We start from the raw sequence: 25,689 nt of genomic DNA, 5'->3' as shown, positions 1-25,689 counted from the left end.
CTGAGCTCATACTGCACAAAGCAGAGAGGGTTTCCTTGATTAGACTCTGCAGAAATCTGCATTACAGTAGATATTCTGCATTATTCCAAATCCACCCAATGTTATTCCGCTCAGAGCTATCACCTATTCAAGAAGACAAAGCCATTACCAGAGATGACAAAGCCAGGGACAGTCAGCAGAAAGAGCCCTGTTTGTGTGTCCACCATCTCTGCCTGCCTGGGTTGCACCACAGCAGCCACCAGAGTCTGTAGCGTTTGAGTCCCTCAAGGCTGTTAATTTAAAGACAGGCCAAACAGGTACAGGGATGTCCTTGGCAACTGGGTGAGGGAGTTCAAAATGGTTAAAATTAACTTTGCCTCACCTCTTCTCAGGAGGGAAAGCTCTGGTGCAGAACTGGATTGTTTCTTTACTTTCCATGCATGAAAATCTTGCTATATCTTGGCAGAGTCTTAAAAACAAATCCAATATAATGGAAGGAGTTTGTAGGGAAACTCCCCTGCTTTTTCTAGTTGGGTTGTTTACCTCTTATTTTTCGGTCTAATCCATCTCCCTTTCATACTGCTTAGACCATTCTCATCCTCCCCACCTTTCTTTGTAGCCTGTTTGGAAAAATAGTGTATTTTCTTAGTAACTCTAACCTAAAAGCCTTTTAACTGTTAAAGATTAACCATTAAAGTATATGTGGAAAAGCACACATTTCCCTGACACTTGACTCCAGCCTGCTGCATTCTGAAAGTCAGCTATTAGTAATGCTTCAATAGCTTGTTCACACTTAACAGGTTGATAGAAATACAAGCTCAGGTCCTATGTGGAAAATACAGAAATGCAGGCTAATATTGTATCCATGGATGGGGAGCCATGAACACCTCTAATTGCAAGCGAGCAAGTGTAGAAACCTATCTTTCAGTGGCACAATTTGTTGGAGATTTTTATTCTGATAAAGCTTTCTAGTGAGTTTTCTGAGAGTGGCTTGGGTGCTTTCAGAGTTGAAGAGAGGAGGGTTGCACATGTGCTTGTGCACAGAGGAAAAAGGATAAAAGCAGCAAATCAGGCCCAGGTGAGGGACATCAAACAAAAAAAAAAAGGGCTTTTTGGAGAGGATGATGTGTACATGTAGCCGGAAAAGCAAAGCTCTAAGATTACTATTTTAGAGCACACAATATGCTTCAGATAAGAAAACTCAATGCTATGGCACTGGTAGGAGTTTCTCAAAAGGTATCTACACTCATGTTGAATTCAGGGACCAAATATGGTCTAAATGCTCAAAATTTTACAATTTTACCTGGATTTCCCTATAAGATTAAAAGATATTTGGACCTTTCCTTTATACAAAGTGATAAAAAGCAGTTTCCAATGTTAGTGAGAGGTTTCCTACACAGCATTTTGCTTAGTCTCTTTTTAGTGATACTGAAATATTTGTTTCCGCCTCACCATAAAATCACGGTAGAAGCCATTTCACTGTTTAGAGTGAATTAGCTAAACTATTTTTTAAGAAAGAGCATAAGGCAGACTACACTGTGAAATTCCTTTTGGTGAAATTTCAAATTGCTTTTCAATTTCTGTCTTAAAAATATAAGTAATTAGTTTTATTATAAATTCATCTGTGATTTGGAAGAGTCTAGATCCTCTAACAGAATCAAAGATCAAACATCCTAGGACAAGACCTAACCCAACTGACAACCAAAAAGAAAGTAGGAGAAAGGGATTTTGTTGGCTTTTCTGAATTATTTATTTTTAATTGGATTTTTGTTGTTTTTATTACATTAACTGGTAGTATGTAGTATTATTTACTTCAGTATTCTCTGTGATTTACAGAATATTAGACCAGAAGGATTAGGGGGCACATCCTGACAAAGAGCACTAATTCCCGTATGGCTTTGTATATGAAAATACTGCCACCAGAAGAAACAAAGATGCTTGGGGGTAATTTCTTTTTCCTCGTCTTCAGTACATGACTGAGAGACAACTAGCCTTAAAAATGATAAGAAAGAATAGTAAGCAATAGTAAGTAACTCAGTCCTTTCTTTGTGTCACAATGACATGATATCTGCTGAGAGAGATTACAGCTGCATTCATATATAGTAGCTTGTGTAGCCTTTGAGATTTTTCATGTATGTAGAACTCATTATAAACAATAAAGACCAAGATGAAGCCAAGAGCAGGCTAGAAGACAAGAGCCTGAAATGCCTCTGAAAACCTTGACACAAGTTTAAAATTTCCATTCTGTCCTCTTACTATATCTCTCAGTAGAAAAGGTGAGCACAAAAAGTATAATAACTGCTTACCTCAACCACTGCAAGTCTCTGGATAAGACAATAGTTGTCAGGAAGGAAAAAGAGTGAGGAGAAAGCATCAGAGTATTCTTTAGAAATACTTGAGAAGCCATTGTAGAATCACAGAAAAAGACCAGTAGCCTCTGTTAATACTCAGTTTTACTATCCAGTGATTAAATTTTGAAGAGAAACTATTGGCTTCTAAGAATACAGAATTCTTCCTGTGCTCTAAAAATCATTGTTTTCTGTGTTTGTGGCTATCACATGCACAGAGAAAACTACCTCAGGTGCAAAACTGGTCTATGAATGTAGGTCTTGCAAACTTCACTGAAGATTTAGCCCCAAGAATTTCTCCAGCTGAAGAACATCAGACCATGTATTATTCCATAGTAACATGCTGTAGACTAATACAGAGGTAACAATTAATTGAAGCTTAACAACCAAGGAAGTGTAAGCTTTCTTTTGAAACACTGGGATCTTTAAATAAGATTCCACATGCTGTGAAGAGTTGCATTAATCTCAGCCAATCTCTGTTTAACCTGTTTTTATAACTCATTACTTTGCCTGTGGCTACCCTAGAGTGAATGTAAAGGCATGCCAAAATGGGTGGAGATATGAAAACAAGTACAATTAAAAGAATTTTTTTTCTCAGCTCCCACCTGCACCTAAGAGTCAAATAATGCTCTGCAATCTGATATGAAGCGACATTCCCACTTCCACCTTTTACTCTTGACCTATTTAGATTCTCAGCCCCAACAGTAAAGAAATAGCAGGAGGAGAGAAAGAATGACAACACCTAATATGAAGCATACTGTAACCCATAATGCTGTTTCATGCAGTTGCCTAATATGTCCCCAGATGCAGCTATTGAAGATGACAGGAGTCTGCCTGGGACAGTGTCCTTGGCGGGAATATAGGCCTGGGATATACCCTGTAGCAACAACATACCCTGCTGCATTTGAAGTCTCTCACTGGCAAGTCTAATTTCTCAGCTGGAATAGGAAGACAGTGATCTTTTATTTGGAAGAAACCATTTGATTTACTGAGTTCAGACTAAAAGTTTCACTGGTTTGTTTGGTGGGTTTTTCCCCACCTTCCTTCCATACTGGCCTTAGACTCCTTCACAGAACACTTTAGGTTTCACAGCAGATTCTCCAAGATAGACTGTTCTTCCAGTCAAGTTAGTATTCGTATCTTTAAGCCTTGCCTTCAGCCTCATGGTTAGATAGCTCTGCTGTCCTCCTTTAGACACATAAAGAAGACATCTCTATCTGCAAAACTCATTGTTCTGAACTACTGCAAGTGACATTTATGGTGAGTAGTAATAAAGGAGTTTCAAGAACTTTATAAAAAAATTGGACTACTTAGCCCGTCTCTGTAAGCATGTTACATCTGTATCAGCAGTAGTGCTGCTTAGTAGTGTCTGCTTAAAAGACGCTCTCATGGCTGCCTGGAAGATCAAGGATAGCATGGCAGTAAAAATTCATCTCTGTTGGCTTGGAAAGGGGTGCACAGAGCTTTTTTCCATGAGGCACTAATAAAGCTGTGCTGTAAAATCACCAAAAAGAGGTGATGCCCAGCTCATCAACAGCCGAGGCAATTCTTTGATACCCTTATGGGATCAGCTCCTCTCCTCTCCCCTCCTCTCCTCTCCACTTCTGCCATGGTACCAATAAAGACCAGCTCAGCTCGGGTGGGCTCAGCAGTCTGAACAGCATTTACTCAGCCCTCCAGGAAGCTTTAGTCACTTGCTCTGATTTTGCTGCTGCTGTGGTTATGCTACCATAGACACTTGAGCTGGGAAGAATAAAAGAAGTTCAGGTGTGTTTATATGAACTGTTGTGGTAGTAATGTAAGTGTATGTCCTTCTTTAGAAAGAGAACTTTAATCACAATGGGAAGGCATGTGTTATCTTGCTGGTACATGGTGGTGGCTCAGGTGCTTCCTGTAAAAATGTCAGATTTCATTGTAAATGTTAAAGATAAGAAGGATACAAGAAGTAATGCTTTGAATAAAAGTTTCTGTTATACTCTAAGATTGTCTGCCTTCTTTCTCAGGGAGGAAAATGTACTGATGTGTATGCATGTCTGTGCTAGCTGGTCAGGAGTGTGTAGAAAGGAATGGAATTTTTTGTTTGGAGAGGACTAGGGATAGACTCATGTAAGTGAATGAGAACTATTGAGCACAGCTTAGCTATTTGTGCATGTGATTTTATTTTCAGGGGTTTTTTTTGTTGAAGTCTTAAAACTCAGATTGTGGGCTCTCTGCTACCCCCTGGAAACAATGTGAAAGGTACCAAAAAGAGAAGATGCAAGAAAGGAGTATATTCTTCATGCCTGTTTAAACAGCATGAACTGGTCTGAGAGGAAGGGGAAGACCATGTGCAAAACGGAGCAGGAAAGGGCTTGGGGGTATAGTTGTTTCAGTAACAATACTGTGAGGTGGAATCTGCATCATCCCCCGCGAGCTGAAACGACCACCCTAGGGTAATGGAGCTGTGATCTTCCCAGGCTTTTGCACTGGGCAAATGGATAACTGAACGGAGAGGCTCACTGCATTGACTGCTGCACTTCTTACTGGGAAAAAGTGATTTCCTACAGCTTCAAGGTTAGGTGTCTGAATTAAGAAATACCAGAGCTAGTTACTGGTCTTCCTTATGCTTATCTGCAATGAAAGTGTATCACTTATATTTTCAACCATTCTTCTGGATCAAAATACATAATAACTCCAATTCTTGGAAAATTTTTGCTGATAATTATTATAGAGTTTATGAAAATTGTCTGAACCAATGAACTTGCTCCAAATTCTCACTGACATAACTAAGATGGGGATCAATCATGAAGGGAATGCTGTCAATAAGCAGAAAACTAAGGCTTATTCAGCTGCTTTACTCCCTCAGCGTTGTTCTTCTTCAGGGTGCAGCACATAGCCAGCATTTAGGGTGTTGATAGTTTTAATTTTCTTTAGAAAGTAACTCTTGAGACAACTGAGCATATTCTCTGGTAGAACCTTGGTTCCTTAAAAACGTTTCCCCAAAATAATAGAGGAAAAAGATCAAGCTGGCAGCCTTGCTGCCATCGATGTCTGATTTCTGTAAGGGTAGTGTGTCTACAGGAAACTGTTACTTAGCTTACTCCAAAAGTTTATTTTGTACAAATTTTCCCTCATTTGCTATCTCTCCTGCACAGTTTCAGCCCATTATTTGTAGGGACTCAAAGACTGTAACCTGTCTTAGGAAAAAATATCTTTAAGATGTTGCAGGTTAGTCCTTGTGAAATCTTACCATGCAGCTAGTTGATTTAACTCCTTTGGTTGGTGTCTCCACCAACCTCACTCCAAAGAGAAGCATAAACAGGCTTTCTACTGACAGTGGCAGATGGTGCTCTCTCACTCCTCAGATTATATCAGATCTGTGACTCCCCAACATTTTCTTCATGACTGCCACCTCTACTTTGTAGCACACCTGCACCATTTGAATATGCACTGTGAGACCGTGAGTGAGATGGTGACTCTAATAGGTTTTGGATGTAACTGCAGACCTGCACAGTGCATCCTTTCATAAAGGAAAGCCATTGGGTGTCCATATTTCCATATATAGAAGTGTGACAATGGAAGATGTCCTTAATGACTTTTCCAAATATTTCTAGAAAAGCAAATACATAAGTGAAGAAAATTTTTGTTGTTTGTTTGAGTGGTTTTGGGGTTTTGTCATTTGTGGGTGTTTTAGGGGATTTTGGTTTTTTTTGTCATTTGTCCCTTTTTCTTAATTTCAAAAGCCTAAATTAAAATACTTGATCTGTGGTAGTACTATAGGTGTGAGAGACCACAGAAGAAGTGTAATTAGCTATGAAATGTAGTACAGATTTCTGTTTGATTGATTGATTGGTAATTAGCTTATCGGATTTCTTTTTCAGGAATTGTTGCCTCACAGGTCTTGTATTGACAGTGAAGAGGCTCAGTTTCAAAACAACCTGTTAATGTACGTAACCTAGCTATGATAACACAGTATGAAATACAAAGACTCCGCTATCTCCACAAGATTCAACATTTGTTGACATTCACAGCCTATTCTTCTTAGCATCTTATCTGAACATGTATCTAAATTAACAAGTTCTTACATTTAATCCGTTAGTTTTTTCTGATTTTATTGGAGCCCTTATTAGGAAAGTGGCAGCGCTTATTTTTACCCATTTGAAATGTATCTTGCCTACTGCTCCTTTTCTGAGTGTCTTGAAAAGCATGTCTGCCACAAGGCTATTTTTCCATGTTTTACCTTTCCTTGAGCATGAGTGGGTATCTTCAGTTTCACAGTAACTTATTAAATAATTCTGTGACCTGTGTACCAAACACAGGTAACGTTACCGTTGTGGGGAGAACAGGGACAAAGAGAGCTTGATTTGTCTGAAATCAGGAGAGAATCTCAACTAGGGAAAGGTGTAACACATTCATAGAAATGGTGCTGAATATCTCTTTCCCTTTTGCTTATCCATTTCTTTCCTTTTATTTTCCTGCTCTTCTTCCCAATCCCATCTGCAGAAAGTTTTATAAAAATTAAAAAAAAAAAAAACCACTAAAGACTTAGGTTTCCACAATGCATTGTTAACTAGTACATGTAGTGTGACCAAGAATCAGTTTTGGAAAGTAATTTCTTGGTATTATTTTGCTCTAGTTTTGCATCCTAGAAGTACTGGCATATCTGTCAAGGCAGAATAGACTGTGGATTTGTCGTAATTAATGGAAAAGCTCCCTTTTCTGGTCCTTTGTTTTTGTTCATATCAGAGATTGGCAGAGGAAGGAAAGAGAAGCTGCGCTGCTGTTAGCAAGGCTCTGCAATTTAGCAGCATTCATAGAAATTCTTGTGACATGAGAAATACGAGACAGGAGAAAAAAAATAGACGGTTGTTTTTTGAAGAGGGGGAGGTGGGCTTTCGATGGCTTACTCAAAAGTTGTGTAGATGTCCATTTCTCACTGTGATACTCACAAGTTATCTCCCGAGCCCTGGCTGCCTGCGTATGAAACAATTCAAGGGCTCTGGTTTGAAGGTCTCTTCTCACTCCTTAACCCAGCTGTACCATCTTTCTAATGCATTCTCACAGCAAAATGTTTGAAGAGTGGCAAAATTTGTTGAAGCTTTTGCATGGACACTGAACACAGCAAGGGGAGCACTCTTTGACAGGCATCCCTGTCTCTCCTGTTCAGGGAACAAGGCACCACTCCCAGAGCGTGGTCTTTTCACTAGCCAGGGAATAGGAAAATGATGCAGGAGAGTTGTTGACATATCTCTGTGTCGTGGCATGCTGCTTGGATAAAGAAGCTGTCACTTTTATGTTCAGACAAAAAACAAATCAGCAGCTACTCAAGCCCACACCTGAGAAAGATCTTACTCTTCTCCTTGCAGATGTTCTGCAGGACGTGGCATGCTGCGGTGACACACACAGCTAAGTCTTCACTAGCACCAAAGAGTTTCCCGAGGCTGTACTGGTTTCTCTTCAGCTTGCCTAATTAACTCACTTGCTTCTAACAGCACAAAACAAACTTTATATCAGGTAAAAATCCTCACTAATTACTCTGATTTAGAGGTGGTGTAGTTTGTACTCATAGCTTACTGCTACTGATCTTCTTACAGCTTTGCACCTTCCTGGCGTATTGCACCATGATACTCCTGTGCCCACCAGTTTGGCCAGCTAAAGCCGATCGAGCACAGCACAGGTACTCTGCAGAGTTAGCATTCACTTCTTCGCTGATGTTTTTTGTTTCCATTTTTTTTTTAATGATGCATGTCAGAATGTTCTTGCAGTCGTGCAGCATTGCTCTCTAAAAGGAACTTATTTTTCCAGACATGTTTATGGACCCAGCTCACGGATAAGGCTGTGATTATGGCATAATGTTGTGGCCTAGGTACAACAAACAGACCCGACAAACCTCGAGCATCCTGAAAATATTACTACTTCCTTTAGCTTCCTCTCTGTGAGGTCCTACAGAATAAAATATTTGCTACCATCACTGTCAATAACACATACAGCTACAATTTGACTTCAGAAAGATTTAGCTATACATTTTGTATAACAAAACAGTTGGTAGATAGCATCTGAATTAGAGTTCTCAGCTGTGAAAAGCTGTAAGATGCTGTGGGCTTCAGAACAGCCACTTCCTGCAGTATCATGGAAAGTGCTTGGAGCATTCATTCCATGGTTATCCACACTGGGGAACGAGCCTTTAAACCTTGACATTTATACATTTTTAAATTGGAGATTACATTCATAATGTTAGTGAAGTTAGCTCTTTTTTCATGTGTTGTTTTCAGAGATGGGAGAGATTAATATGAAAAATCTGGTGATGCAAGATTACAATTTTGGGGAATAGGCTGGCCAAGTGTGTTTGGTTTTCTCATTACATTCTTTGGCTGACTGCAACGCACTTTTTGCAGGTGATCTACTTCTCCTTCCTGGCATAAAATAAGTTGCAGTCAGCCTGCATTTAAGCAAAACTCTCTGAAGAGGTGTGTCACTACCAGTTTTCATTTGAGAAGCACAGTGTGTATATAATAAATTGCGTTATATAATATGTGTGTATATGCATTATATGTATATTTATGTGGGCAGTATATTATATATGTGTATCTGGGTCTATAATGTATACACCTTATATATAAACTTTAAAATACATACATATATAACAGAATGTATATATCTCACATGTATATCATATATATGACACCATGAGACTACCTCTGTTAAACAGCCCCTTTAAAGATATTTTTTGTACACTTGAGTTTATTGCTTCTACTTTTGCAATAGCCATTTTTCACCCTACTTTTGGAGCACCTTTCCTCACTCTTGCCTAGCACCAGTCTCAGCTGCATAATAGTAAACCCATTTTTCATGGTAGCTCCATTCCAACCTAAACTATTCTATGATTCTACAATTTTAATACTGTTACTTGAGATATGTGGATTTACATGGAAAGTTCCCTATCTAAATCTCTTTGTCACATTTGCAAGAATTTATCAAATTCTTTATTGTTCAAATGGCAAAACTGGAGCTCAGCACGTAGCTGAGCAACTGTTGAAACAGAGCTGATGTGACAACACTGCAGTAACTCGCGGTGGGTTCATGCTGTCAAGAAACCATGCAAAACCAGCAGCAGCTGCTCACTTCTGCACAGTTACCTCCAGTGTACGTCTACAGAGAGAGGGGGGAAACCTCCTTGCACAACTCAGCTCATCCACAGACAGATGAACAGGACTGTGTCGCCTTCTCATCTTGTGCTACAGCAAAAGTGATGATACATGTCTGAGGGGGAATTTCTCTGCCATTTGGAAACTGCTCCTGGAAGGTCACCATCAGCATTACACAAGGACCCACGCATGGCTCTCCAGAACAGACCTAGGTAGAGCAATGTTCAGAAATGCCTCAGCCACACAAAGGACACTGTTCCCACTCAGAGGATTAGCTAGAAAAAAACATTCTTTTTCAGCAGTAAGCAGTATGCAAAGTCTGAAAGTAGCTGCAACCGAAAAATGAGAAGGGCCAAGGAGCGACCTTGTGTCTCCAGCCACCAAACGCAGCAACATGCTCTGCCTGTGGGATACAGGCTACTTGCAACAGAGCCCGCCTGGGACAGGTTTGGCAAGAACACCAGTACAGGTGCACAAGCAAACCAGATGTTCTCTAGGAAAGCAAAGCTTGCAAACAAGATAAGGGTCAAGTCTGCATCTCTTCAAGACTGGTATGCAGATACCTGTTGGTGTTCTTTGGGTGACTTCCTGGCTTGGTTACAACTGTTCCTGTTTCAGCAAAAGCTCCTAATGCTGTGGGTGCACTAGGGAGGGGTGCCTGCGATTCGCCTGCTGTTAGCCCTTCAGGCTTCAAATACAGTTCTAGAGAGTGCTTGTCTCTAAAAGACTCTTAAAACACATCTCATCAACAGAATGTCAGTCGGTAGAAAAGTAGGATCTGAGCTATTTGGATTCTAGTAAGGCAATTTTGTCTCGGAGAAATTTGGATTCTAGTAAGGCAAAATTCCCTTATTTTGCTAAATAAGGGAAAGCATTTGTTAGCAGCATTGTGGCAGTGTGCTCCCCTCACCTCTGCTTAAGCCATGACGACCAGTGGGGCTTGTGATGGCTGCATCCAGCTGAAGCTGAACTTTGGGGGATGGATGGCAACATGGTAGCCAAGGGCTGTCCAGAAGAGTAGCCCAGACTTCTTGCTCACACACAAATATGACTATAATATGCCTATTAGTCAATCATCTTCCTCTATAAATCAGGGGCAACCCAGGGCCCGCTGAGGTCTCCTGCATGGCAGCGGGCTGCTCGTCAGGGTCTCCCCTTGGGTAGGGACGCCTCTCGAGGTTAGGCCTCGAAGCTGAGAGATTCCTTGCCACAACAGCTCCACGGTAAGTGACTAATAGCATGCTAAACTTTTAAATCTTAGCTAAGTGATATAAAGGATTGATTGTGCACATGTAATCCTTTAGACATAAACCGTTGGTCAAGCCAACGGTTGGATTGGATCCAGCCACACATGACTCCTCTCTGAGAAGCAGTTTAGAAAGCAAGGGTGTCTTTTCCAAACCTTGTCACTCAACAGGAGGGTCTCCCTGACAGTTTTTTCTGACTCTGTCCTCTATACAGGAAATAATCAAGTGTGCCTTGCCATTGAATCTTGTTAAACCGCTGTCACATTTACCATTAAACTCTGTTAATTGTTTATAAAGTTCACTGTTGCTTCTGTTTTACAAGTGAACAGCATCACTCCCTCTGTGACAAGTACACATGGCAAGCACAGTTCTTCATTCAGTGTAGTCCAGGAGTTAAGTCTTCAGCATCTTGTAAAATTCAGAGAGCTGTCTCCAGTGTCTACTTTCATTTCTCTCTTTCCCTGCTCTTGGATGGTGAATGTAGGAAACATAAAAGCTTTCTAAAATTCACAGTAAATCTCCCGTGCATCTTTCACATGCTAAGCTCTGAGAAAACCTGGTTGCTGCTAGCTGCCCCTTCACAGCGTAAACGCCTCTGACTGCCTGTGTGTCTCTGCTTGCTTTGTGTGTGCAGGGCACAGCTGTCTCCTTCGTCCTGCCTTTCCCCTGCTACACGTTAATCATTTACCTGCCATGAGCAGGTAAACCATTATTCCTCTCCTCTCCCAGCCCTCACAGACTTGCTTGATTATTTGAATTACCTTTGCTCCTGAAGTGCATGGAAGGTGAGGCCACCGACTCTCTTTACGGGGCTCCAAAGAGAGAAGTAGCTGTTGTTGCCACTCTTGGTGTCAAATGTGTAAGCTTGCACCTGGCAATTTTTTTCCATTAATGACAACAGCCTTCCATCTTGAAGTCTACAGGTGACCTACTTACTTTTTATTGTTACGTACCAGAGTGCCCCATTTTGTCTCAGCCAAGGCAGCCCTATTGGGCATGGCAAAATAGATATTACAACACACGAGGAGTATTAGTTGCTTGCTGAGCCACTTAGCCGCATCCCTCCGGACAAGTTGAGACTTATTGGTCTTAAGGCTCCCAAGGGCTCTATCTGAGCAGGGATGTGCTTGTTCATAAGGTCTGTTTACGGTTTTTCTTGGCTTATGTCTTAGAAAAAATTGTTTTGAACCAAGAAATCAAAGAAAAGGTTCCAACTTCTGAAAAGTGAGGGAGTGGGGGAATGGGGTGTGTTAATACTTTTCTGTGATTTTCCCCACCTAGGTGAGACATACAGTATTGCTCAATGGATTATCATATTTCTACATATCCTTTTTGGCCAAACCCAGTGATCTTATTAAGATCCCCTTTCAAAAGCCTGAGGATTTCTTCATCTGTCAGAATCCTAACCATTCCAACACGAGCACAAAGCAAATCCAAAAGCTCAATGTCTTCCTCCTCCCAACCTCTAGCTTAATCAATCACTCAGTGATGCGGAGTTTCCACAGGATCTCTGTTGCAAGCTGCGTTTCTCCATCCCTGTCCCACCACCTGTTCTTCAGTCTCTCGTAGTGTTTCCCCACTCATAACAAGCATTCTGTGCTGGTTCTGCCTCTCGTGGCCTCAAACTTCTGGTTTGAGCTTCTTGCTGTGCCCTCACTCAGAGGCCCCTCCTGCGCTCACCCAGCGACTGCACCTTCACTTCACAGCACCAGCTCAGTCCCTTCATCTTGCGCTTTTCTGGACATGGTGAAAGGAGTTTGCCTCTTTTCTTTGATTTGCCTTCATGCCCTCTCCCTGTTCCGTGGTTTTTTTTCCCTTTCTTTTGTGTCCGTGCTAACCGTGTCAAAGAGCTGTAACTCACAGTTTTCCGTGGATTGAGGCGCCCAGCCAAACCTGAGCGCACCTGTTCACACGCTCGGAATTCCCCGTCTCTTTTCCTTGTGCCCCGTCCTCCTCTAGATGGGGGGGGGGGGGGTGTGTGTGTGTGTGTGTGTGTGTTACCGTCACCCTGCACAGCTTCTGGGAGAGGAGCACCGCAGTCTTTTTGGGGACCGGTTGCGCTTGGTTTTTTAAAACCGAGGAATCGCCACGCACCCTCAGCCGCGGCTGGAGTTGCCGGAGCGGCGCCAAGAAGCCGAGAGCGCTGGGGACAACGAGCGACCCCGGGGGCGCCCGGGGAAGCCCTCGACCCCCGCCCCCGGGGCGCCAGGGGCGCCGAGACCCGGAGCGGCCCCGTGGGAGGGGGCGGGCGGGGCCGGTGACTCAGGGCCGGGGGCGGGGCCAGGCCCGGGAGGGCGGGGCCGGGCCGCCCCCGCCCGCGCGCCCTCCCGCCAGCCCCGCCGCTGCCCGCAGTCGGTGCCTGGCGGCTGCGGGAGCAGGCGCGGTTGTGGTGCTGCCGTGTGAGTGGTCCCGGCGGGAGCGGGAAACTGCGGGGAGCGGGGAGCCCCGGGGGCCAGCCCTTCCTTGCCTGCCCGCCGCGCGGTGTGGAGTGGGGTGGGGTGGGGTGGGGTGGGGTGCAGTTTAGTTCAGGGTGGCGTGGGGTGGTGTTGGGCGGTGTTGGGCACGGGCGCCCACGGCGTCCCTGCGCGGGATGGGCACGGGGTGCTTCCTGCCAGCCTGCCCCCGAAACTCGCTGCTTGCGCTCCCACCCCCTGCGCCTCTCCCGCGGAGCCCCGGCTGTGCCCCGCTGTGCCACTTCCCTTCCCGCTCCCTCCTCTGGCTGCACCCCAAAACTGCAGACAGCACCCGCATCCCGGGTCCCTTCCTGCACCTCGCTGTGCCTCACACCCAAACCCTCACCCTGTGTCCCGCGGTACCTATTCCCCCACGCCCTCTCTCTGTGCGCCGCACCCCGCACCGCGTATTCCCCCAAACCCTATGGTGTGCCCTGCACCCCATGGTGCCCGTTCCCCCAAACCCTCTGGCTGTGCCCCACGCACGCTGAGCTCATCTTCCTGTCTTGAAGAACAAGTTGCACCACGGATGAGGTGTGAGGAATGGCCTCCACCTTCCACAGGAGACTGTGTCAGGGATTTTATTCTTGAAAATGCCGCCCCCCCCGCCCCCCGCACACCCCGAACAGAAGAGTGGTCCTGGGTGTCAATAAAGGGAGGCTTCTTTCTCTGCAGGGGCAAAGGTTGGAGGCAGCCAGGGGAGAGGTGTGGCCCCCATCCTTGAGACAATGATATTAAAATGTAGGGCTGGAGGGGTGATGTCTCGTCAGGGGTTGTCTAGCAAGTTGAAAGTGAGGCAGCTGTCTGGCTTGCTGCCTTCCTCCTCCTCGGAGATGGGTCTGTGCGTGGCAGGTCTGTCCCCAAGGACTGGCAGCCCCACTGTGGCTGTGAGCTGAGGAAGCGGGTGGCTGATGAGGGTCCATTGGGCCAGTCTCTTGGACTTGCTTTGCGCAGCTGGGAATGCCCTGTGTGTGTGGTTTGAGTGTTGTAAGTATGATGATATTCTATTTGTAAGTACATTTTAAATACGTTGATAAATTCTGTTGGGTTTTGGGCATCACTGAATTGGGTGATGCTTGCAAAGGCATAGTAAGGCTGCAGACCAACTCTTACTGATTTCTTTGCCTGCACAGGAAATAGAGATAAGTTAACCAAGCTGTTTGGACAAACTGGAAACCTTATAGCTGTGTATGCATAGACTTTTCCTTACTCAATTGTAACTCAGTCCTTCCCAGACTCGTGTGTAGGTCTGTACTGAACGCTGCCATGTGGGAGAAGTTTGAACTAGTTTTTCTGGTTGTGGGGAGCAGCCTGGGAACAGCCTGCTGCCTGACTTACTCTGCTGCTCCACGTCTGGGGTGCTGCCCAGGAAGCATTCGAGCTGCCTTGGAGCTGCCTCGGGTAGAGGGAGCGTCGTTGCTTATTGATGTGGTGTTAGGCAGTGGGGCCGTACTCTGTAAATGCTTCACTGAGGAATGGGAGCGCTTGTACTTGCACCTTGGCTGGAAGAAAAATTACAAAGACCCAGGACATGAAAACTAGCCAAATGTTGGCTTAACGTCTTTGTGGGCAGCGCCTCTGCTGCAAGTGGGGGGAATAATGCAATTTTATGGTATTTCCTTATAATGTGTCAATCAACATTCTATTAAATAGTATTTATTTGCTGGTAGAGTGTGGCAGGTTATAGTACAGGAAGCAATATTCATGGAATGTGTTGGGAAAGATGCCACAGCATTAGTCAAGCAATACATGCCAGATAGGATTTAACTAGTTATGAAGCTCGTCAAATACCACAAAATACCTAACAACTAATTACATACCAGTAAAAGAACTAATCAGGTACATTTCTGTATCCTGACATGACTTGATGGCCTTTGTTCAGTGTGCTCCCCTTGCCCTGCTGTGCCCTTCCTGGCACACAGTTTCACTCCGCTGCAATAAACCAGGAAAATTCTTCTCCCTGGCCGGCCCCCCACCTTGGACTCCTGCACTTCCTCTTGAATCTATTTCTGCCTGGTGCTTCTCATGTAATGCTTACCTTATCTCTTCCTCTGGCCTGCCCCCATCCAGTTGCTTAAGACAGGGATTTCTGGAGGTGTGGGCAGATGCGGGGCGAGGCAGAGTGGTGAGCAGGGGGTGGGATGGGCACGGGAGGCGCCTGGGCAGTGAGGGAAGTGGGAGGACATCGCCTCTGTGCTGTGTTCTGGTGCAGGAGGTGGAAAGGAGCCAAGATCCTCTCCTGGATCTCTGTTAGCTGCTTGTGAAATGGTGTTTGTTGTGTTTTGTATCTAGCTTTGCAGACTTCAGGTGGCATCTCTCCCTCCCTGACGCCGCTCTGCCTCGGCTTGGCTGTCAGAGGCTGTTCCCTCGTAATTCTCCTGGTGAAGGCCGGTGTGAGCTCCCTGGCCTGTCCCAGCCAAAATGAGATAGTTTAGCTCCCGACTAGAAGTATAGCTAATCTGACTGGTTTTGTCTGAAGTACATTAGGACGATTTGTAAAACACGAGTAGTAGGGCTACGGTACGTAGGCCATGATGAATAGATAGAGTGGTGTCATCTTCAGTGGCACACCATGACTTCATAAAAATAATTTTATAGCCCAGCACTCATGCTGACTGCAGGCTGGTGGACATATGAAGCTTTAAGCTACTTTCCAGAGCCTGGGTAGCTGAAAAGGAAGAAATACGCCATTCCTCTTGCTGTTCCTGCCCTTCACCACAGCTCTTTGCTGTTCTGGTGATCCTTCCCAAAGCCACAGCAAGTGACGCACAAGCAGGTGCAGCGTTTTTGTCAGTTTCCCCATTGCCTGAGTACGTAGGAAGTTTGAGAACTGGCAGATTTGATTATGATTTTCTCTATTGCAATTTTTGGACGCTTCAAACAGCAGTTCTGGTAGGCCTTTCCGAGCCTTTTGGAGGAAGCTGGTTTGTGTTTGGAAGCTGTCCCCGAGGTGGAAAGGGATGGGAGCTAAGCGCTGGTGAACTGGGAGCAGAGGCTGTTCCAACATTAAGAATAATTGTTGCTGTAAAACAGATTTAAAGCATGTCACAAAAGCTTCATGCTTGTTTTAGGTTTAATTTCAGGATCTCTCTGCTCACTTTAAATTACTTTACCTGTTATTTAAAAGTTGGGCAGTTACGCCTCGTTGTCGGACAGTGCTAGGGAGCAGGTCCTGTGTGCTTGCCCAGGACCCTCCCTCTGTTTGCACCTGGAGGGCAGATGCAGCCTCAATGGTGCGAAGTAAACCTTTTACTCCTTGGAAATGTCAGGTTATTAGAACAAAAACATAGTATCAACAAAATAAATAGTTCATTTTGTAAGCCTGATTGTATTTTTTTAAACTTAGTTCCTTTAAAAGGTGGCAAAATTAAAGCCAGGGAGTCATGCAGGAGTTTTAGTGTCTGTAGCTGTTGCCATGTGTTCAATTTACAAGAAGTTTTACAAAGTTGCAAATGATGTAGCAGTTAAGGATTTTTTCTATCCTTCTGATACTTAGTTGAAATTCAAAAAGTAAAAAATTATTTCAGCTGAAATTAAATATGTAAGTTTACACTGATGGGATTCACCAGGGAAACTCAGGTGTTTCTTTTCTTTACCTGTGTTTCATTTCAGTATTTAATCCTGACCATTGAACAGGAAATGTTCAATATTTTTTTTTTTTATTTTGTTGTCTCTTCGTACTAAATTCATGTAGTAAAATGCTTCCCATGTGTCTGTTGATATATGTCTTGATTTTTATTTTTTTTTCTGCATGTGTTTTGCTGATGATGTTGTGTCTGCTTGTGATGGTTATGCAAAACATTTTACGGCTGAAGACGCTGACTAGAAACATCTTTATGACCAAGTAGTTCATAAATTGAGTGATATGAGAAGAACACAGTTTAGAGCAACACGGGTGCTTAGTTGTCTTAGTTGTTAGCTTGGTTCTGGATGAGAATCTAAGGAACTGAATTTCAGTGGCATTTTTAACTTTGAAACCCTGAGCTAGCACACCAAGCTAACAGCTTAAAGCAAGCTCTGGGTTCCACCTGCAGAGTGGCACAGATGTCACAAGGAGGACAAATACAGATGTCAATAAACTATGAATCATCTTATTTGCCGGGAGCAATGGTATTGAGATTGCTGCTCTTAACTGTGTCAGGGCTGTATTACTCATCACGGTAAAAGCAGTGAATGCTGCCTCTTATCTCCCCTCCGCTGGTGATACCAGCTTAGGCTGATGTTGTAGTTTCCCCAGCACTCTTTTATCCTGAGTGCTTTTGCCCCTGTGTCACCTTCCTTTAACCCTTGGTGAAGGCTGGTGCTGAAAAGCACTGAGGAACTGGTCTGGGTCAAAAACACCCTTTATTGGCCGTCTCCCTGACCCTGGATCTGTTTTGCAATCTATTTTATTATGCAGCCAGAAAAAAAAAAAACAAGCAGTTGTTCCAGAACAAGTCAAGGGTGACATGGAAGGGGGTATGAGTAATGGGGGAAGAAGTAGATTAAAATGACATTGCAACTGTTAAAAGTGCTTTTACGATTGCAAACGTACCCTGTAAACAGTCAGACTTGCTCTGCTTGAGCAGGCAATGCTCAAGAAAAGCTGCCTGTATCAGTTTTATTAATTCTTACATGCTGCCGGCTTGTGTTTAATTGTGTTGTGAGTTCTTTGTAGTTTGGGTTATTTGTTATATTGACACAGTGCCGTGCACATCACGTCCTGTGTCCTGACCTCTAGTCAAATTTGGGGGCCTACTTTTTTTTTTTTCCCTTTTCTCTCTCTCTCTTAAAAAGAAAACATCTCTTTTTTTGAGGGGGGGGCTCTCTCTCTCTTTTTGGTCTTGTTTTTGTTTGTTTGTTTGTTTTTTGGAAAGAGATACCTTGCCAAATGTGTGTGAATATGAGCGTAACTTTGCAGAAACCTGTGCAAAAAGTTGTTACATTCCTACAGGCATGTCCTAGACATTCAGCGTCCTATCCCAGCGATGGCATTCTGGATTTATGCATATGGCTGAGATAAAAACATAGCTTACTAAGAAGAACTCTATTCCTTCTATTCTTTGTTTTCTAACAAAGGGGACAAGAAGGGCATAACTCTTGCTGTACTGTGAAACACAAAGATCAGTTTGATTGGGAAATAATTTGTATTGTATCATGAGTTCTGAAATGGCTTAAAAAAAAGTAACGAAAACCGGATTCAATGCTTCTCTGTTGGCTTTTAGAGTATGAGTATCCTTCATGTTGGTACTCTGCCCTTTCTTTCAGAAAAGTTATCTGAGAAGACAAGTAGATTTAAAAAAAAAAAAAAAAGGGTTTTGCCTGATCTCTTAAAAAGTAAAGTGCCTGCAAATTGTTACCAGTAGTTGAAACTGATGTTTTTTAACGTGTACCTGAGCAAAGTGCAAGGCCACTGGGAAGGAGAAACTTCTTGGTTTAGAAATGTTGTTGCTAGTGGAGGAGAAAAGATATTTTTGAGGAGGGGAAAAAAGTGTTTCTAGTTAACTTTTGAAGTACAGTATTTGTCAAATGTAGCTGATTTTTTTTTTCCAACGACTTTACATTTTCTTTTTGTAAAATGTTGTTTGTGTTGTTTTTAATTAAAAGATACTGGCTGCAGCATCAAGAGTATCAGGGTTATTAGTGAGATGTGCTCACTTGCTCCGTTACGTACAGAACTGCAGTATTTGTTTACCTGTGGCACTACGAATAAATGGGAATGGGCAGCATGGAAATTTCTATAGTCCTTTCAAAGAAGTAGTGGCTGGTACTGTTGCCTTCTCCCAAACAGGTGAAGATTACTTAGATTTTTATTTGTGTTGCAAGTGGATACTTTAGTTTATTTTACAGCATTTGCATTTATAACATCCACTACAATCTCTTTTTTGTTTGTTTAGATGTACAGGTGGAAATACCTGGGTTAAACATAGTCTTTAATCACTTTTGTAGTCAGAGTTCTGTGGCTTGGTTTTTTTCAGTACTGAAATAAAAGATTCACTTTTGAAACTTCAGCTGTGCGGAATGGATCTGCCTAGCTTAATGAAATTATTGTAATGCCCTTTGGAAGTGCCCTGTCCACCCTGGTCTCTTGTGACAGAGATGTGTAGAGAGAGACACACTGTACAAAAGGCAAGAGGCGGATGGAGTAAGCTCAGTGTCCACCTTCAACTTACAAACTAAACCTTCCACAAAACTACTTGTGAGGTCTACTCTCCAGAAACTTTTTTACAGCTGTTAATGCCTTCGCACACTTGCTTTATTGCTGTTGTGCTGTTGTTTCTGTAGCACCTTTTGTTCTGTACCAAGTTAGGTTGTTCAAGAAGAGTCTGCATGAGTTTGTTTTTAAACAGACAAGTGATAAACTCTAAGGCAAGGCTGTAAATAGCTTTATGCATAGCTCTGGTATTCAAGAGGTCCACCCGTTTTAACTTCGAAGCATGAACATAACTCTTACATTGTGGAAAAGGGAGAAGGTTGGGAGGAGGGAGTGCGAAATGTAGGAGCTGGTGAAGGGGTAGCACCGAGAGCTCTAACAAGTCCTTTAATGAGTATTTGAAATGTTATGGGGTGAAAAAATCCCACCTGCACCCCCCTGCTGAAATTCAGATTATCCTGAAACTGCTTCTCATAAACTGAAATTGATCAATTATAAAAGTTTATCTGAAATTTGCAGAGAAAAAAAGGTTCCTGAATTGGGACTGGACCATGCTGAGTTCTGGTTTGATCTGGGGTTTTTCCCAGTCTGCTGAAATGAGGCTGCTACTGTATTTTCAAACTGGACAACTTTGATACCCCATTTGAACTACATTTAAAAGTACAGGATGGAAAATTGTCTCTGGAGCTGTGGAAATTCTGCAATTTGGTGTTCTTGCTTTTATCCTGTAGAGACTTTGCATGTATCCTTGTGAAGTGCGATTGCACGCCGTCGGTTGCTTTCATCCAAGGCGCTGGAGCAAAGGACAAATGTTAATTGAATCTGGACAGACTTTTGCGATAAGCAGGGGAGCTGCTTTTACAGATGGTGAAACTATACGACCTTGGCTCACTTGTTGAGATAACAGCAACGGGAAGAAGTTCCCGTCAGTGGGAAAGCATCATGGTTTTTTGGATATAGTCAACTGGATGAACCTGCAGCTATATAATGTATATGGAAGACAGTGACTGTGGGTGAAAGCAAATTCCTTGGTCTGAGCGTGAACAACAAAATCATCTTGAGGCAAGGCAGAAGAGACAAGAGTGGAGAGAAACCACTCTGCTTAGAAACCTGCTGGGGTGATGAGGGCTGTGGAGTTGCTTTATGTTTGGACAGTGGTGTGTGGCCTGGTAGTTTTGCATAGTAATGGGAACACCAAAGTGGCCCACAAGACTTTGGTTTTGTTCACAGCTTTGCTGTGCTAACTGACGGCAAAGGCGCCCCTTTGTCTGTGGTGACTGTGTGCGCCGTGCAGCGTGAACCAGCCACACTGACCTCTTCTGCAAGGCACTGAAACCTCTATGTGAAAAATGCTATCTGAGACTTTTTTTGATGACTTAAATGCATAGTTATATATAAGCCTAATCTTCCTTTGTACCAGAGACAGTCTAGTTTTCTTCTTTTCTGCTGTTGCATGCTCAGTAGGCTATTAGACACTTGTCTGTTTGTTGTGTACTGGTGTTTTACAGGAACACAGTATTAGACTGAGTACTCCGCTGCCTGCCAAGCTTCTATGCTGGAATTATTACTGTCTCCTCTGCTATTCTGATGTGGTGCATCTACTGCCTAATGCACTTTGCTGATGGGATACTTTTTTTTTTTTTTTAAGCTATTTGTATTTGGCAATCTTTCAGGATCAGAAAGTGGGGGGGGGGGGGGGGTGGGTGGGGAAGCGCAGTTGACTTGGCCAGATGTAGCTAGTTCATCCCTACATGCTGTCTGGCTGAGCTGATCTATTTTTAAACTGCAGCAATGTCTCGTGGTCCTGGGTGGTCTCGGAGTGTTTGGAAAGGTGGTAAAAACTACCTTCTGCTGTGGTAGCTGAACATACTAACAGAAGATGGAAAACCCTTACAACATACCTGTAATTAAACCTATACATTAATGTGGCATTTCATTCTGGTCTTCTGTGAAGTTATCATTCAGAGTTTTAAGCTGCTTTTAAAAAAGCTCTACTGTTAACAAACTTACAGCCTGCATAATGCTGCTTTACACACTGTTCTTGAGCTTCCTGAAAGTGCAAAATAATGAAGACTTTTTGAAATTCTGCTTAGCAAAGGAACTAAAGTCTAGTTAATGAGATCTGGAGCAGAAGTAAACCTTCACAGCTGTGTATTGTCAGTATATTTTACCCAGAATATCAGCCTCTACTTTGTATTTTGTGTTAAGCAAATCCCTGCATGTTAATTGCTTGGAAATTGAACCCAGAACTGATACATTTTTAAAGTTGGATTTTTATAACAAGATCTGTTTTAAAAAGTATTGTAAGACACTTTTACTAATAAAGCCAGTTAATGTTTTTAGGTGATGGAGAGTTTTGTTTTCATGTAGGCTTTTCAGGTTGGGTTGACATCTGAATATTGTCCTATGCAGCATTGCTTTGCCCTTTGAGCAGCCTTTTTCTTTGGTCTCCACAGGCCTGTGATTGCTCTAAGTCACCTTGACTCGATGTTTCCTCCCTAATGCTTGTAGGCAGCTATGGATGTTTGTGTTCCATACTGTTTGTTTGAGTCCTGACCGTCAGGGCTGTCACAAGAGCCCTTTGGAAGTCCAACAGTTTGACAGTCCTTAGAAGGGTACCTGCACAGCAAGTGGAAAAGAGCATTTCTGGAACTGCTGTCAGTACTGAGTCAAAGCAAAGGTGCTCCCTTGTGTGTGTTCACTCCATATGCCCAACCTCCATCGAACTGGATCGTCCTCCAAGGGGTGCAGTCATGTCAAAAGTGAAATGTACCGTGGAAAGTTAACACCATGAAGTAGTGCAAACAACATCCAAGATGGCTTGAGTGATACCCAAAAGCTGACTCAAATTTCAGACAAAATCAAACAGGGTTTCACAGTATAATACTTTCAATTTATTCATGTTTGGACTCACAGTATAAGCACAACACACCCTTGACCGTGGCTTTCACTACAAGATGAGTCTGTGGGGTCATTTCCTCCAGCTGTCCCTAACGTTCAGACATCTCTTTCCTGTCTGTTCTCCATCCCTCTGTGACTCCTTCCTTTAGTACAGAGTACAACAGACACTCACTAGGAAACATCTGGCTTTTCTACCTGACCTCCATTTCTGAAACTGTATTTCACTTCTGCAGTAACTCCAGTCAAGTGTAAATTCATTATTTCTCCTTTTAAAAGTGGAGATCTTCATTGGGATGCAGGAGAAAAAACAGGAGAAATTAGAAGTCTCTTCATGTTGTTACTGCTCTGTTTAGTTGTTCTGGCTGAGAGGCCCGAGACTCCAAACAACAGTAATATGTACCTCTGTGAGTTGCCTGACGCTAATACTCACGAGTATGTTTTGTAGTGAATAACCAGACCTTTCATCATGCTGGAGAATGTTGATTTAAACAACCACAAAAACTCAAGGCCTTTATATCTTGTTGTATATATCTCAGTGATTTGGAACCTCCACCTGCAGCTGTACAAATTACCAGCTCTGGACTGGAAAGATTCAGGATGTGGCAGTGTAGTAGCTTCCTGGAGTAGTCCAAAAAGCACGTTCCACAATAGTGGTCGACGTGCCAAGAATGAACTTGGAAGCAGCAGCTTTTTTTAATGATACTGTCAACATACTCCCTTGGGCAGGGGGAGTGTTCTGAGACTTTAGTTGAAAAACACGCTTAGCACAGGTTTCCTTTAAAATGGCTTTTGTCACCCTGCCATTGCCTCTCGCTGTGCAGCCACCGCCTGTGTCGTGTTTCCCAAAGATCGTGATTGCACTGCGTGGGCCGTTGCAGAAGGTGCCAGCGCAGCTGGTTCCAGCTTTCTTTCGAAAGACCCTCCTAGGCAGGATCCGGCTGCTGATGTTTACAGTGCTCAACAGCATGTCCGCTATGCTGCGTGTAGCTTGACAAAAAAGAAAAGGCGGAGGGAAAAGAGGGTGTCAGTTCTAGGTCTTTAAAATTTATGCCTGCCTAATGCAACGCAAGCGAAATCAGAGCAGAAGGAATGCATTATTTTGCTGCCTAGGGTATTGGCCTAGGACCCAGAGGGTGGGTAGGTTGAGCAAGTGCAAGGCGGTGGGAAACAATGGTAAAGGAAATTGGCCTACGTCAGCATGAGAGAGTGATGTGGGAGCAGTTCGGCTTTTCTAAATTACTGCATTAAAGAGTGAAGAAAATAATATGTTGTAACTCCTCCACACCAGTGTTATCAGTGTTACCACTTACTAATATTCTAAGCCAAGCAAGATTACAACTGGTGCAATAAAGAGTTCCATAAAATGACACTGACTTTGCGATGTTTTGCCACAGCAACTACGGTGACAGTAGTTGTGTTGAGTGTATGCTACAGGCAATATGTGACTTCTTCCTTGGGTAGTGATTAATATTTTTCACTTTACTTGCTCACTTCTTCTTTCTTAAGGTAAATATTGTGTTCTTAAGTTAATTATTTGATTTTTTTGTCTTGCCTTCCTATGAAACTCCTTTCTGCTGTATTTTGATGTTACAAAAGACAGCACTGTCTCAGTCTTTGTCTACCACAGGAGGAAATTTATGGTCTGATTTTTCTGTATTTATTTTTCTCTAGTGCTGAATAGCTAGAAGTACGTTACCATTGATTACTTGGTTACAAGATGTCTTTGGAAATAAGAAGGCTTATCTGCTTTTTTTTTTTTCCACTGGTGCTGGCTCGATTAGCAAGATGTTACCTGTGTAACAAGTCTTGTTCCCATTTCCTTTAGGGACTCTTATTCGGCAGCTGAAGTCTAGCTCTGCATTTCACTTTTTAGTTGGCTTCCATGGAGTGCCTCCCCAACTGTGACCATTTAATGACAATTGACGTCATTATTCTTTTAAGTGATGGGTAAACACAAACTAAGTTCTTTACCAGTCCTTAGTAGCAAACTGCTTCTATTGTAATTAATTGGATTCTCATATCATGGAATCATAGAATAGTTTGGGTTGGAAGAGACCTTTAAAGGTCTGCAGTTAACTCATAAGCATTAACTCTCAACTGTTAATGAAGACAGATGATATGATGAAGCCAGCTCAGTGACTCAGCTTGCTGCCCAAGGAAGGGGATTGTCTCACTCACGTCCCTTCTCATAGTTTAATGTGAGTAACTTTAATTGGGCAGGTAGATACAAGCAATAGTACTCATAAATAGAGTCAATTCTAAGCCATCCTGCCTGGAGGTTCAGGAGTGATACAGACTTGGGGTAATGGTATTGTAGAGGAGAAGGGGGGAGAGCTTCGGACTGATCACAAATCTTGGCAAAGTTAACTGCATCTGTTTCATTGTGGCCTGCCCTTTGTCAGTATATTGGGCAGGTATTGATAACTGATAAGAGGATGCTCTTATCTGCATTCCATATGCCTCAGCTTAAAATGGGTGTCCGGTAGAAAGTTGAGTCTTATGAAGGCATTCAAATAACTACAGCCTATACTCAAAACAAGCAATCTTCGTCACCACAATGAGAAGAAATCAAATGTGATTATTCCTGTTTTGGATGCCTTCACAAAGCCCATTCATTTTTAGTCTTACAAAATGCAAAATTTTGATGTCATCAGATATCTTTGATACCTTTCATGTAAAATATTTAGTCAGCACTTGCACTCCCTCTACATTTTTAGAGTTTACCTATAAATTGTGTTTTTAAAACAATGCACTTACCACGCAGGTCAAAAAACCCAAACTGTGCTATCTTTGCAGTGCAGCGAGGTAGCGCTTCTTACCCCTCTAGCTCGGTACAGAGTTTTATATTCTGGTTTGCTTGGTTACTAACAAACTGTATCACTTCAGAAACATCACAGCTATAAATAATTCCTACATGTATTTATCAGAACTGTCCCTGCAGTACAGGCAAAAAACCAGAATGGGTAAAAGCTCAGCGTATCACAAAGATGTTGACATGTAGAAGAACGAACGGGGAGCAGTGGGGGTATGCGTTAGCACGACTGGGTAGTGCGGCTGAAAATACCGGTTTGTGTTCCTGCTGTCTAGCCTCTGGTTCTTGTTTTGTGAAAGTGTGTTTACAGTGAGACAAAGCTTAGCTGATCTGGTCTTGAAAGAAAAATTGAAATGTGTCAGGAAGTTTATTAGTTACATAATAAGCAGGCAGGAAAAAGGAGAATCTCCTTTGGGTAAGGAGATTAACCTGAGTCAGATATGGCCCAAATACTAAATCAACTATTTGCTGAAGGTTTTTGGTAAGGGTAATGATATATGATTAGCTAATGCAAACAAGGTTGCATAAATAAAAATATTTACATCATAAGTGAACGTGATTTTGACTTCTAGGTGAAAGCTGTCATGCTATAGGTGCCACAGGGCTCACCACATAGGCAGGGCGAGGTGACTTGTGACCTGGCGTCACTGACCCAGAACGAAACTTCAAGGAGCCAAGTGCGAGTCACACGC

General features: G+C 43.0%; 2 protein-coding genes across 6 annotated transcripts in view; both read left to right on the top strand.

Annotated features, from left to right (window-relative positions):
- ERCC8 (ERCC excision repair 8, CSA ubiquitin ligase complex subunit) overlaps positions 1 to 8,924 on the top strand; it is a 51,142-nt gene extending 42,218 nt beyond the window's left edge. The window contains exons 12-14 of one of the 4 annotated variants that reach the window (XR_015261382.1): positions 6,188 to 6,252; positions 7,901 to 7,983; positions 8,579 to 8,924. The gene's annotated coding sequence lies outside the window, so the exon portion shown is untranslated. Of the gene's footprint in view, positions 1 to 6,187; positions 6,253 to 7,672; positions 7,821 to 7,900; positions 7,984 to 8,111; positions 8,141 to 8,578 lie in introns of those variants that run through there. The other 3 variants (XR_015261383.1, XR_015261384.1, XR_015261385.1) reach the window with 3 other exon arrangements.
- The window catches only part of ELOVL7 (ELOVL fatty acid elongase 7), a 41,736-nt gene continuing 23,996 nt past the window's right edge, over positions 7,950 to 25,689 (top strand). The window contains exon 1 of one of the 2 annotated variants that reach the window (XM_086769803.1): positions 7,950 to 7,983. The gene's annotated coding sequence lies outside the window, so the exon portion shown is untranslated. Of the gene's footprint in view, positions 7,984 to 13,002; positions 13,098 to 25,689 lie in introns of those variants that run through there. The other variant, XM_086769802.1, reaches the window with a different exon arrangement.

Source organism: Chlamydotis macqueenii, chromosome Z (assembly GCF_036417535.1).
Source record: "Chlamydotis macqueenii isolate bChlMac1 chromosome Z, bChlMac1.mat, whole genome shotgun sequence".
Lineage (NCBI taxonomy): Eukaryota > Metazoa > Chordata > Aves > Otidiformes > Otididae > Chlamydotis > Chlamydotis macqueenii.
This window is presented reverse-complemented; position numbering and strand designations above follow the sequence as displayed.